Below are 14,247 nucleotides of genomic sequence, written 5' to 3' on the forward strand. Positions count from 1 at the left end.
CTCCAAAAGTAAGGTTTGTTTTCAATAATAGAACAGAATAAAACATGATATCTTATACAGCTCATGGATATATACTGTGTATATGTACTTTGTTACCTGCAAAATAAGTTCACTGGCTTTTAGAATGTAGTGGTATTATGAGACACACATTCATATGTAGTTTCACTATGACACATTGTATACCCCCACCAAGCCACGCTCACACAGTGCAGAGTGCAGTTTTATTTGTTTGGACAGGTACACTGTGGAGGGGACAGGTATTTATACGAGATAAACTGTGTCCCCATGGCGGTTGGCTCCCAAGACATTATTTCCTGCTCTGTCTAATATGTTGTGAGAGGTGAGTCTGCTTTCAGGACTGGACTTCAGGTGTGTTTCTTGGGGGAAAAGATGCTCACTGTATTAGAGCAGCTCCTAGTGGCTCATAGCTGAAGTAAGTAGGTAAATGAATCACCCTCATTATTTAATTACACTAATTTAGGGTTTGTCATATTTCTGAGGTTTGTGGGCGCATTGGTCTGCTTGTGCACTCTTTAACTTGTTTAAGGTAACATAATATCAGATGCATACATTCCGCAATACTTGGTCTCTTATTTAACTAGCTAATTATACAGATTTTTATTCCACAAATTATTGAAATTAGGGGCACCGTTTTGTATTTTGGAGTGGTGATTAAAAACACTAAAATAGCACGTGATGATGAAATGTAAGAGAAATTTGGTAATAGTGTCATTATATCCACTGGACAATGTAGTCCTCTGTCAAGGGCACGTAGGTAGTAACTCAGACCCCAAAGACCCTTCTGGACCTCAGGGACTCATATGCGTCAAACTTCAGAAAAAAAACTCAAGCCATTAAGGTATAGCTTGGGAATGACACTGACCTAGGTCTGCCATCTTGCATTGTCCCACCATCTGCACAAACGTGAACTTTGCCTTTAAATCCTGCCTTCTCAATTAACATGTCCAGCTGGGTGGAGAATTCCGTCAGCTCCCTAATATCATTACTGCCACACCAGACTGGGATATTAATATTAAAAAAGTGCCCAGAGCTCTTTCCCTTGCTATGGGAGAGCTTCTGTCTTTAGTGCAATAATGAGGTACACAGACAGCAGGGTAATTCTAGAAGCCATGGTCTGATTAGGGTCTATACAGGGCAAAAACGGGGAGAAGGTGAATGTCTTGGGCTGGCTTTGTTTGGGACTTCTCCTCTTCTGCTCATGGGAAGCTCAGACACAGTGGAAGCACCTATATGGCAACTTGATCATAGACAAACAGCATCATCCACTGTTCTCTGACACTGAGTCTCAAGCCTTGTGTGAGATATACCGGTGGACACAGACAAAGGGGGTTTAGAATGTATCAAGTCTGCTTCCAAAAGACTGGCTGTATGGTCTTAGTGATAGCTCCATTTAAAGCATGAAGGACACTTAATTTTGCCTGTCTGTCTGGGTTTGTGTCTGTCTGTGTTTGCTTGTGTGGATAACTGCACCTCCCAGAGAAAAACCCTGAGATCTTAAATTTAGGAAGTCTTTGATTGTCGGACACTGCTGCTGTACCGGTTAATCTCCCCCACGGCTTTGTAGATGGCAGTGGATTTAGGAGTTGGCATCATAACTGACCAGTGCTGTTTGATTAGATAACAGGGGCTCTACTGCAGGCATCAATGGTCCACCATGCTGAAATGAAACGGTTCACGCAACGGTCCCCGTCCATTCTGCTTAGAACACGATGGGGGTGACTGTTCAACAGTCTGACGCCATGGGCTGCCATGGGCTGCCAAGCAGCGTTTGCCATGGTGATACCACGGAAGGCACCAGCTTGCACCAGATGCTGGGAATTAGCTGTCCCTATGACGGTCAGGGTTTGTGTCCGGAGCGTCTTCTAGGTAACAGATTGGATGGCGTTGCAGGTTCTGCCTCTGTGCCAGAAAGGCCACAAACACAGTCAGGATATACTTACTTACTACCCACATGTTCATTTAGTGTCGTCCTTACCTCATGATTAACACTAAGATGTACTGTATATGGAGGCCATGTGTGTGGTACACACAGCACCAGGCAGCAAGTGTTGTTTCTTGGCTTTGGGGACACAGTCACTAGGTGGCCAAACGATGCAGACTGACTCATTATGCTTGGTTAACGTACTGACCAGATGAAGAGCCTTTTGTCTTCTTTTGTTGCCAAGAGAAGTCCAGCTACACATGGAAGGACAGCAAGCAGACAGACTACAGAGCCAGGGAGCCCACATTTGCCACAAAAAATCAAGTGTGTACAACAATCTCTATGACAGTGAAAACCAATAAATACTAGCTATAAACCCCACAGTTTGATGCTTTAGTTCACTATAGCAGAAATGATAGAAATAATTGTTTTCTTGGACTGCATGTGAAGGTCATTCTGTCCACCATGGTCTAACTATGCAGCTGTAAACACAACGGAACAACTGCAGTAGTTGTTTTTTCCCCCCAAAAAAATTCACGATTAAGTTCCTTAAATCTAGCCACTTGTGAATAGCAATAACCCATGTTACAGGCAATCTTGTTCATTTTTCTATTTTGCGACATAGTTGTTGAACTTTAGGCAGGTCATGAGCTGCTCTCTTTAGAGACTGACCTTTTTAAAAAGTGACCCCTACTCTAGGTGAAACAGGAAGGCCATAGAAGGAACGTTCATACTGCATTCATGGGTTGGATCCAACATCTGATAGTGTTCATACTCAGTCCAGTACTCTGCTGTATTTCATGGAAAATCACTTAGAACCATGTCCAAGAGGATACAGTATATGGATTTTATTCATACAAAACAAAAGGTTGGATGTGAGTTCAGCAGCACGGCGTTGACTGGTAATCTTAGCCCAAGATGTACATTGGTAGTGGCCCTCCCTTAGACCCCTAGAAGCAAATGCAGTCTGTGTGTGTGGGGGTGGTCGTCACTTTAGATAGACATGCATTTAGGGTCTGCATGGGGGGAAATAATGTACAATGATATATTTGATCATTGCAAGAACTCCCTAACACAGGAACTGTGTCGAGTGTGGTTATCATCAACCTATTTTCTATTCCCCCCTGCACAAATCATTCCATGGCTCCTCCATCCCCATGCGCTAGAGCTGGGCTTCAAAAGCAATTTCAGCTGAAAAATAAGGTGCTTTTCTTCAATTTTCAAGCCATTTGTATCGGGGTTAGTGTTGTTTACCTAGCTAGTACACTGGTATTTACATAGCTCTTTAAAGAAAAAAAATAGCTTGGTATGATTTATGGACTGCAGCAAGAGCACAATTTTCCATGTTGTGCACCTAATCTGAGAGGGTATGGAGAAAGGTCACATTGACCATATAAATACCATGGCCCTTCCAGGGAGACTGGCTAGAGATTCATTCTACTTAACATTATGTCAGGTGGGCCTGTAGTGGGAGAGTATTATGATATGCAATGACTAGGGATTTGAAAATATCGTTGATTCAACTCCACATGGCACAAAGATTACAAATATTTGAATATTCAAACTATTATCTTAAATACAACTCTTAGATTATTACTTGGTTTCATGAATATTATTGTCTGCTTCACTGCTCTGGAAACTATGTGATGCGGGAGAGAGAGAGGGAGAGAGAGAGAGAGAGAGCGAGAGAGAGAGAGAGCGAGAGAGAGAGAGAGAGAGAGAGAGAGAGAGAGAGAGAGCGAGAGAGAGAGAGATGCTGTCAGGTGTTAGGATCAATCCATTGTTTCATATTTGTAACCTTAACCCTGTCCCATGACTTAGAAGGTATAAGATACCATGGGTATGAAATAGAAAAGAAAAGTACATTTAAAAGTACTTAGCAAATTGTATCTGCTTGGCAGGGAGGAACAACCTACAGTCAAACCTCTGTGATTTATCAAACTATCATTGGCTAACAAGATGGCATCCTGCCTGCCTGAGGTAACAGTCTGAACATCCATAGTTAACAATAAATGGGAATGCTTTCATTTATTATCCATTAAAGGCTGACATTGTCTATGTACCATCATTAATGTTAACTTTGTCTTCTTGCTCTGTGGTGTGGTATAACCATGTGGCATGGACTTATGTTTCTGTTAGACGGAAAAAAAGAGAAAACTCCTGAAAAGGTCACATGAATCCCAGAACTGCAGAACAATAGGCAAAATAATAAAGGGCATCACAATCAAGCTATCATATCGGGACAAGCCGCTGGTGTTGAAATGACAGAGAAGCCCAATGCATTGTAAACCTGACAAAATGCATGAATTATTTCCAATGAAAAGCATTGTTTGCTGGAAACTACATTCCATGCCGTTTTAATTGCCGGGTGGAAACTGTAATAATAATTGGTGTGCGTTTAGATCTGGGATGTAACTTTTATTTCTATAGTTAATCACAACTAACAGCTTATATCAGATAAGGGTGCATAAAATGAAACTTTTTGAGATTTATTTTAAAAGATGTGACTTATGAAATGCTTTGTCCAACTGAGATACAGACAAAAAAGCTAAAATAGTGTACTTTCATATTAACTGGACTTGCCAATTCAGTTTGCAGTTTCACATATAGCATAATTTAATGATATTATTACAATAGTGCATCATATGACTAGATTTACATTGTAGTACAAAGTGTCAAGGTTATCGTCCTGCCTCGTGTTTAACATTTCCGATAGGTCTACCATTGATCATTATTTACAGTGAGTGCAGTGCACTCCCTCTTTAGAATGGCCGGACCATTTCATTGGAAAGCAGAGGATCAAGTTCAGTCCTAATGACAACCCCTCGCTGACCTCCAGAGAAAACAAATGGAAACTCAAGGTGATGTTTCAATTTCACTAACCACTTGGGTGTCCTGGGGAAGGAACAGATGTAGCCCTGAGGACAGGGAACGGGTGAGGTGCAGGTCAAGGTCACCATACGCCAAGGTTAGGGTCAGATAAGCACGGCTGGCTCAGGGTCTTCAGATGCCCAAAGGCCATGAGAGGGAGGGGGTGGAGAGTGGCTCAAGATTCATGGATCAAGTGTTGCTCCTCTGAGGGGTTGAGAGGTGGGTGAGGGGTGGGTGAGGGCAGGGCCACCAGCGTTCACCACTGTCATCTGCACAGGGCTATACAGTTGCCCTAGGAGCTATCATCTGTTTTGGATAGTAGTTATCAAAACAGCTACCATACAACTAAGTTTTTATTGTGTATTTAATGACAATACTTTACCGCATGGAGCCTTCAGAGTAAAACATGATACAACACATTAAACATGTCAAGGCAAAACTGTGGCCTAATATAATTAAATACAATTTGAGATTTCTACATAAAACATGTTTGTCACAGGAATAACCATTTACAACGTGTTGAATTATAATAATTGAGAAAAGAAAACAAAAATAGACAAAGTTTCGACACCTTTATCAAATTGCTTATTAGCAAAACATGTTATCTATCAAACTGACTTGCTAAAAATCTGTTATTATTAAAATCAATGGTATTTAATTGCACAATTAAAATATGTTAGCTCAATATATTTTTTAAGACAGTAAAATGTCAATGTGAGCCACTAGTTCCAGTAGGGGATCTCAGGGTATTTTGGGAGAATAAATTAGATCTGGCACACTTATTTTGACTTAATTAATAAGATAACCTATGCGATTTGTTTGATTCCCTAGTCTGTAAGGTGCAATAATAACCTATGAGTGAAATTTGCTAAATGTGTTCAACTAGAGAAAGAAAACAACGCTGGAGTGAGACTGCAATTACTGTCATATTCATGGGGAGGAGGATACTAATAAGGAGGTTTTTGCTGGAGATCAAATCAAATGTAAAAGTATCCTGGCAGGGTGTGCTTCCCTTAATTAGAATAGGCTAGTTATTTGATAAACTATTGAAGATCCTTAGAATAGGTTATACTAGTTGTCATTCATGGCTAATACACTTATTCTGTAGCTATGCACAGAGTATAAGATTATATTTGGTTATATCATGTTATATTGTTTTACATTGTGTAATTTGTAAATGATACACCCACTACAATTGTCTTGAGGGTAGAAAATCTCAGAAAGAGAAATTCAATACCTCTATTCATCAACTTACACTCAATGGAACAGTGAATTATGCTTTCAGAAGAATGTTGATCCGCCATTCATCTATTATATAGTGTTCAGGAGACAACAATGACTGACCTCCATATAACACAGACTAGATGAAAGAAGACTCTAGACAGGATAGCATTAATCCGATTTGGTAAGATATATATCTGTGGTGCTGAGGAAAACTGTATATTGAATGATAAGAATTGATACTGGAATCCCATCTGATTTTCTCTCCACACAACATAATAAAAAATGTACACTTTGCTGAGTTTACATAGAAACGATCAGCGGATACTAAGCTAAATTGGGAAAACAAGTCATCACAAATGTTGACACATATTTCCATGGTGTTCATGTGATATGAAGCCTCTGAAACCCATTGTATGCTGATAAAGCTATAATAGTGGCATGTTCACCAGTCACATGCTGGTTCAACTTTATCGTCCTCCTGCTGGCACTGGTAATGGAGCTGATCAGAATTTACACAGAAAGGTAGTTTTGTAAGTGAGTTCATTAGCCTTATTATTAGCTTAATTCCATACATTAAGCCAGTGAATGGCAACCATATTTGAGGAAAGTGGGATACAAACTGCTACCATAGATCACCATGACGTGTGAATGGAACATAACGTGTAAAAAAATTATTAACCATCACATAGGACTATAATGAAGATAATGAAGAATAAAGAAGGCAATGGAGAAGATAAACAATGTACTGTTTGATTGGGTGAGTGGGACATGATATCTTTACATTAGAGACAGAAAAATATGATAAAAACAAAGCATTGAGGAACAAATGCTGCTAATAAATTAGGAAGAGCCAGGAAGAGATGGAAAGAGAGAGAGAGAGACAGAGAGAGGAAGAGAGGGAGCGAGGGAGATAGGGAAAGGAGGGGCAGAGAGAGAGACAGAGAGAGGAAGAGAGGGAGCGAGGGAGATAGGGAAAAGAGGGGCAGAGAGAGACAGAGAGGAAGAGAGGGAGCGAGGGAGATAGGGAAAGGAGGGGCAGAGAGAGAGACAGAGAGAGGAAGAGAGGGAGTGAGGGAGATAGGGAAAGGAGGGGCAGAGAGAGAGAGAGACAGAGAGACAGAGAGAGGAAGAGAGAGAGCGAGGGAGATAGGGAAAGGAGGGGCAGAGAGAGAGAGACAGAGAGAGGAAGAGAGGGAGCGAGGGAGATAGGGAAAGGAGGGGCAGAGAGAGACAGAGAGAGGAAGAGAGGGAGCGAGGGAGATAGGGAAAGGAGGGGCAGAGAGAGACAGAGAGAGGAAGAGAGGGAGCGAGGGAGATAGGGAAAAGAGGGGCAGAGAGAGAGACAGAGAGAGGAAGAGAGGGAGCGAGGGAGATAGGGAAAGAGAGAGCGAGACAGAGAGGAAGAGAGGGAGCGAGGGAGATAGGGAAAGGAGGGGCAGAGAGAGACAGAGAGAGGAAGAGAGGGAGCGAGGGAGATAGGGAAAGGAGGGGCAGAGAGACAGAGAGAGGAAGAGAGGGAGCGAGGGAGATAGGGAAAGGAGGGGCAGAGAGAGACAGAGAGAGGAAGAGAGGGAGCGAGGGAGAGAGGGAAAGGACGGGCAGAGAGAGAGAGAGAGAGAGAGACAGAGAGAGGAAGAGAGGGAGCGAGGGAGATAGGGAAAAGAGGGGCAGAGAGAGACAGAGAGAGGAAGAGAGGGAGCGAGGGAGATAGGGAAAGGAGGGGCAGAGAGAGAGACAGAGAGAGGAAGAGAGGGAGCGAGGGAGATAGGGAAAGGAGGGGCAGAGAGAGAGACGTGCCTCCAAAAAGGTCAGTCCTTCTTTGTAGTCAATAATTGACATTTAAACGTGCATTTCAAACGTCACTGATAATGTTACGCGAGATAATGGAGAGAGACCTGCTTCCACTGGCATGCAATTATGAGCATAATGACATGCAAAAATGCAAATGTCTTTGTGCATGCTCCAGCCTCCTTTTGTGGGCTGCCGTGGCGTCTGTGGTGGATGATAGATGCCACGCTGGCGGTGGCAGACAGAATGGTGACATGTGGGAGTGGGAGCAAGCAGAGAACAGAATTGGGGCAAATATGCCACGCACCCTCTGAAAAAAACAAATCCCACTACTGCCCAAGCTAATGCTTTCCTGAATGCTCTCCAAACCTCCACTTTGCTGTTGATTAATTGTTACAGACAGACAGCTCTTTGAGTCAATTTATGACATGCAAAAATATATACATCTTACAGCGTTTCATTTCTGCATGTTCACATGTGACTATGGAAAATCGATTACACCTATCTTTCCAAAGCAATATAAAAAAACAATAAAAAAATGTATAATTGCAAGATACAGTAATCTTCACCATAATTTGCAAAACAACAGATTTCTGGTCAATGGTTAGGTCAAAAAGCAAATTTTCTGAATCCCTGCCAAAATGTCCTTTCCTGGTCACTCTAATTGGGATATAATGTATGCCTATTCTGGATGAGGGCCAGAGTGACAGCCTGTGTGAGGCATACAAATCAGCCACACTAAACTTGACTACATGTGTTTAGTTACATATGGGAATACAGCAGCTCAACATTAAATCTGATCTAAAATTTGGGTGAATTTCCTGTAAGCTTTGTAGCTTACGTGATTTTGTCTAAGCCATTGTTAGTTTATGAGCTAACGTGGCACTTTATTTTTTAATTGATGATGGACCAGAAAAGTGCTCCAGAATTACTGTAAATGCATATGACTGAATTATATTAAGTGTATTAGGTTCATTTGCACAATATTAGTTTAATTATGCACAATATTAGTTTAATAATGCACAATATATTTCACCAGATTTATCTACACTGTGCTAAACAAAGTTGCTAGCTAACTAACTATCTCAGCAGTAGTTGGGTCTTCTCCAGATAAGTCTATGAGGGTTTGTCCAGATAACTCATGTAAACCATGGCCTCTTGGCATGTTGTGATGACACTTTTGATCAAGAATGTCCAAAACATATTGCCAGGACTCCACCCTGTATCCCCCCTGCCAGACCTTGCCTCGCTCCGACCTCCATCTTGGGTGGGTAACTGAGTGGCACACAAAACTTGAGCAGTCATGCTGTTTGTTAGAAGCAATTAATTTCTCTGGGGCCTTCGATCTATTCAGAGTAAGCTTTTGTGCTTAAATCCTGGAATTCTAAGCTTGTCTTTTGCCACATAGAGCGAGATGGAGAGAGGAGGATAGGGAGAGAGAGAGGCTGCGACAGAAAGCTTTGGATGACAGATTATCTTGGGCCAGTTAAGCATGTAATTGCTCAAATGAGTTAAAATCCCTTCAAATATCTGTCTATGCACCTCATCACACAACTTCATAGACTCCAATATTTGACAATTGACAAAGATAAACTTAATAGGGATCTTCATTAGTTGCCAACCACCATGACAAGATTCTCTCAGCTAACGAAATACATTCACTGGATTTGTAAAAGCCACAAAAAAATAGATTACTGTCCTCTATAGACATTCAGACTTTGGTCCTCATTCTTCCGGTGTTCTTCCTTTTGTATGTATGGTCCCAAGATCTTGTCCCTGGTATTGTCACGCCCTGATCTGTTCCACCTGTCCTTGTGATTGTTTCTACCCCCTCCATGTGTTGCTTATTTTCCCCGGTGTATTTATCCCTGTCTCTCTGTGCCAGTTTGTCTTGTATGTTTCAAGTCAACCAGTGTGTTTTCCCCGTGCTCCTGATTTTTCTATTCTCTTTTGCTAGTCCTCCCGGTTTTGACCCTTGCCTGTTTCTGGACTCTGTACCCGCCTGCCTGACCATTCTGCCTGCCTTGACCTCGACCCTGCCTGCCACACTGAACCTCCTGGACTCTGAGCTGCTTTTGACCTTTTTCCTGTCCACGACCATTCTCTTGCCTACTCCTTTTGGATTATAATAAATATCAAAGACTCAAACCATCTGCCTCCCTTGTCTGCATCTGGGTCTGGCCTTGTGCCCTTATAGGTATTCAACTGACTGCTGTATCAGGTCAACAAAAGTATAGTACACAAATTAACTGTCAGTATCAGTGACTATTTGACAACTTTACTAATTTATTACAGTATTTACATCTAGTATTATACAGTATACCCAGAAGGATGGCTCACTGAATTATGTTTGTATGACCACAAGGAGTCTTACTATTAACCCCATTAGCCAGTCTTTGAGCAAGCACATTGCAATTTGATTTCAACAACTGTAATCGAAATAGTAACTTTAAATCAGTCATGCAGAAAAACAACATTTCCTGTTTTCATATAATCGCCTTGTCTGTGACTGTAGTATAGTGTTCGTAGTGGTATCAGTGTGAACTGAACAGATTGGAGAAAGCTGAGCAGTGGTGTTAGAGATCATGTAACAGAATGGATATCTTAACTCATGAGACAGAGGGATTGTGACGTAGAGTGACAGACACAGAGGTCCACACACTGATCTGGATAACATGTGCCTTGCTCTTGCCAAGCCTTTACACATAGCTCCTGTTGCTCCAGGCCTTGGCTGGTTGATCCATGGCTCCTAGTGAATGCCTGTTTCATGCCAGCGCTTCTGAGGGACTTGTAGATATCAGAAAGGATTGTTGCCATCGAAAAAATATAATTATTTGTTGTTTTTTGCTCTTAATGTAATCATTACTTTGGTAATTTAACAATACTTCTATAGGTTGTTTTCTCACAGTTCAACACTGTCTTTCATAGGATAATATTGCAGCGCCTTACATTTCTTGTGGCGTCAGTATTCCATAAAATGTGATAAAACCTTGACAGCTTTATAGCTTAATGACCACGTTTGTACCACTTCTACTACCTATAGTGACGAAATCCATCTGAGGTGTCAAACACACCGCTTCAATAAAAAAAAGGTTTTAACATGTCATATTAAGACAACACCTCATAGATTTGAAGCACATCCATACCTGAGTTAGGATGAAAAGTAAATATGGTGACTATGATGAACTAGGGCCAAGAGTTTTGCCAGGTGTATCTGTGTCTTGCCAAATCCCACCCTCAGAGCAGGGTGTGCTGCTTTGCTTCCCTGAATGAATGTTAATGAGGGCTTGTGTGTATGTCTCAACGTTATTCACACCAAATCAAACTGTGCCTGCAAGGAGGTGCAAAACTGGGCCTGGCAAACTCCCAAACCAAAACACCCTGGAAGAATGTCAGTACATTATATGGGTTTAGCACATACATGAGTGGAACCTGTCTACTACAATGGAAAGTTGCTGTTGTAACAGTGGTCCAACCGTCAATGCAAACTACAAATCTTGTCTACTCAGGAAGTTGCTTAATTTCACACACTTTGAATGTATTTTGTTAATTTGTTCAAATTGCCAATTGGTACTGTTGCCACAAAGGAAAGCCAGAAATTGTGCAATCCAAGTAAATAAGCACACCTCTAATATCTGGCTGTACACTATGTGATATTCTCACCTCCTAACTTCTCTTGGAAAAAGTATTATTGTCAAATGCATCTGCAATTCTGGAGGTTTGACTTGTCTTGTTTAAAGCACAGCTAAATAGTTATTTGCATAATTTGACATCACAATGAATTCAGTGCAATGTCAGTATCGTCTGAAACAGAAAGCCCTGCTGTGCCTGCTCTCGGAGATGGCATACAACTGGCAAGGTCTCAATAGCTCTAGTCAACATTAAGCTTAAATGAAAGTAAATCTGTAAATCCTTAAAGGTGAACTATGCAGAAATCGCTCTGCCATTTCCTGTTGCTAAAATTCTAATACAGTAGTTCGCCTAATTTCCGTTTATGTGACAAAACAAGCAATGTATAGTATAGAGAATCATTGTATGATACTTTTTAATAACCCAAAATATAGTTTTTTCAGCTTTTTGAAGCTGTTGAACAAAGCCAAAAATAAAAGAAGAAAAAATGAAACTTAGGAATGGGAAGCACAGAAATAGCGCACATAGAATCGATCTACCACTTCTTAGACTTGCTTTCAATGAGAATGACAGATCTATAACTCACATTTATATCTGAATTTGGTCGGGTCGCCCAAAAAGTTACATACTGCAGCTTTAAATGTGATGCTGTTTAGAATGTTCCTCAACACTTGTGAAAAGTTTCCTGTCTCCATATCTCTTCACCTACTACTTAAACATGCAGAGAAAGTGAGACAGAAGGAAAGTTGTGCAAGAAGAGTAAAGGTCACTGAATTTGCTCATCAAGTACTGCACAACTGGGTGAAACTTTATCAATGAGAACATCACATTCCTTTTCATCATAATGTCCAAAAACTTAATGGAAGATTTTTAAGTGGAGTTATTAAACTGAGTTTGAATCAACCTGTCACCATACCTTCAATGGAGATGAATACAATTCAGGAAAGTATACAATGAATGCTTTTGCAGAACTTCAAACCAGCTTTGACTATGCAAAATGTAATACAAAAGCAATCAAAGACCGATTAAAGTCATTTCTTAAAGAGGGTGTGCTTCACTAATGTAGAATATACCCAGGATAGGGTTCATTCTTCAGTATTCCGATTTAGTGACAACTGACAAGCTGACAAGGTCATTGGATGTACACGCTCTCATTTAAAACATAGACATGAGAGCAGGACTGGGGTTAGTTGGGTCTATCAGAGCTGTCAATCAGTTAATGACAATTATTGAGCAAGGACGCCCGTGGATGGCGAGAGGGGGAATGAGAATGACCGTGGAGGAACAACACAGGGAACAGGATAAATTAAGGAGATTGGAAAATAATGACCAAACCTGAATGATATTACCAGCCCACACATGCAGATCTCTCACTTCAGAGTCTCTGCCAAATGGGACAATGGAGAGTCATGACAATAATCTTCCTTTTTTATTTCAATCACACACAATAACAATGTGTAACAACAGCACAAACTTGTACAAGAATGATTTGCAAACCAGCCAGGCTATTCACTTGAGAGAAACTGAATCAAATGGCTATTCTGCAATGACATTTGATAGCTAGTGTGCAGCAAAATAATCCTACAGCAACAGGATTTGAACGTTTAGTCCATAATGTTGCTTGATCGTGGTTAGGCTATTAGCTGGAAAAAATTAGGCTACATGAAAAGTGCCATACTGTTAATATAACTGTGCAGGTTTTTATCTGTTCAAATCACGAAGCTCATCTGCATTTTCTGTGGCACAGGAAAATTGTCAGCAACAAAAGAGTGATCACATTACAATCCTACATCTGTATGTATGTCAACATTAGTTAAAGTTTACAAACCAAGTTTATAGTGTAATTGAATAAAAATTACTAATGAAGTTGAGATGGAGACAAAGGTACAGAAACAAAGATAAACTGGCACAAATAGCAATCTATACACTTTTCCATAAAAAATTGAAATGTGCCATCCAAGCAACCTTGATAGGTTATGCAATTGTAACCAGGGGGATCATGCATAACCATGTAAAAGACATACCCTTTGATTAATGAGAGGGGCTACTATTGAAAACCGGTTAGTACATTTTCATGAATAAAAAGGACACCAAGGAGACTATTTGTGGGGGGAATAGATAGTGGAGGGATGTGTGGTGCTCATATAAATAAATAAGGGACTGCACATTCTCAAATATAAGGGGAGTGAAAGAGGAGGGAGACAGGGTTTTGAAATTCTCCAGCTGGCAGGCTTTAATTTTCCACCATTCTAATTAAAATGCAAATTAAATTTATAATTAGCAACCACAGTTTTCGAGAAACCACCTTGTGTGCAGCCCAAACATATGGGGCAACCAGCGGTGGGCAGCACCGTCTCTCTGAGGCAGTGGGGGCGGTTGGTTGGTTGGTTGGGTGGGTGGGTGGGTGGTGGTTCAGCCTCCTCCACTCAGAGGGGCTGTGCTGCCGGTGATCATGGGGTTTGGCTGGTAACACTCCCAGCTCTGGATCTAGTGGTTAACCTAGCTTCCACAGCTGGAAGCCCTCTGAGCTCTGTAGGAGACAAGTGGCAGGGGAGCACGGCACAGTTTACTCTGCTGTCACTGTCCATGTCACAGGTCATTGCCTCTGTCACCTCAGCTCTGGCCAAGTGCACTGGCCACTGCTACAGGGGTCAGATCCTCCAGATCGAAAGGTCTCGGACCAAAATGAACCTCTGCTGACTCACAGATTATTAGGGGGATTCATAGTAAACAGCTTGCTTTGATGGATCTGTCACCATTACCTGTCAGATATAGAGGAGGATGCCAAACAG

This window comes from Salmo trutta, chromosome 7, assembly GCF_901001165.1.
Source record: "Salmo trutta chromosome 7, fSalTru1.1, whole genome shotgun sequence".
NCBI classification, from domain to species: Eukaryota; Metazoa; Chordata; class Actinopteri; order Salmoniformes; family Salmonidae; genus Salmo; species Salmo trutta.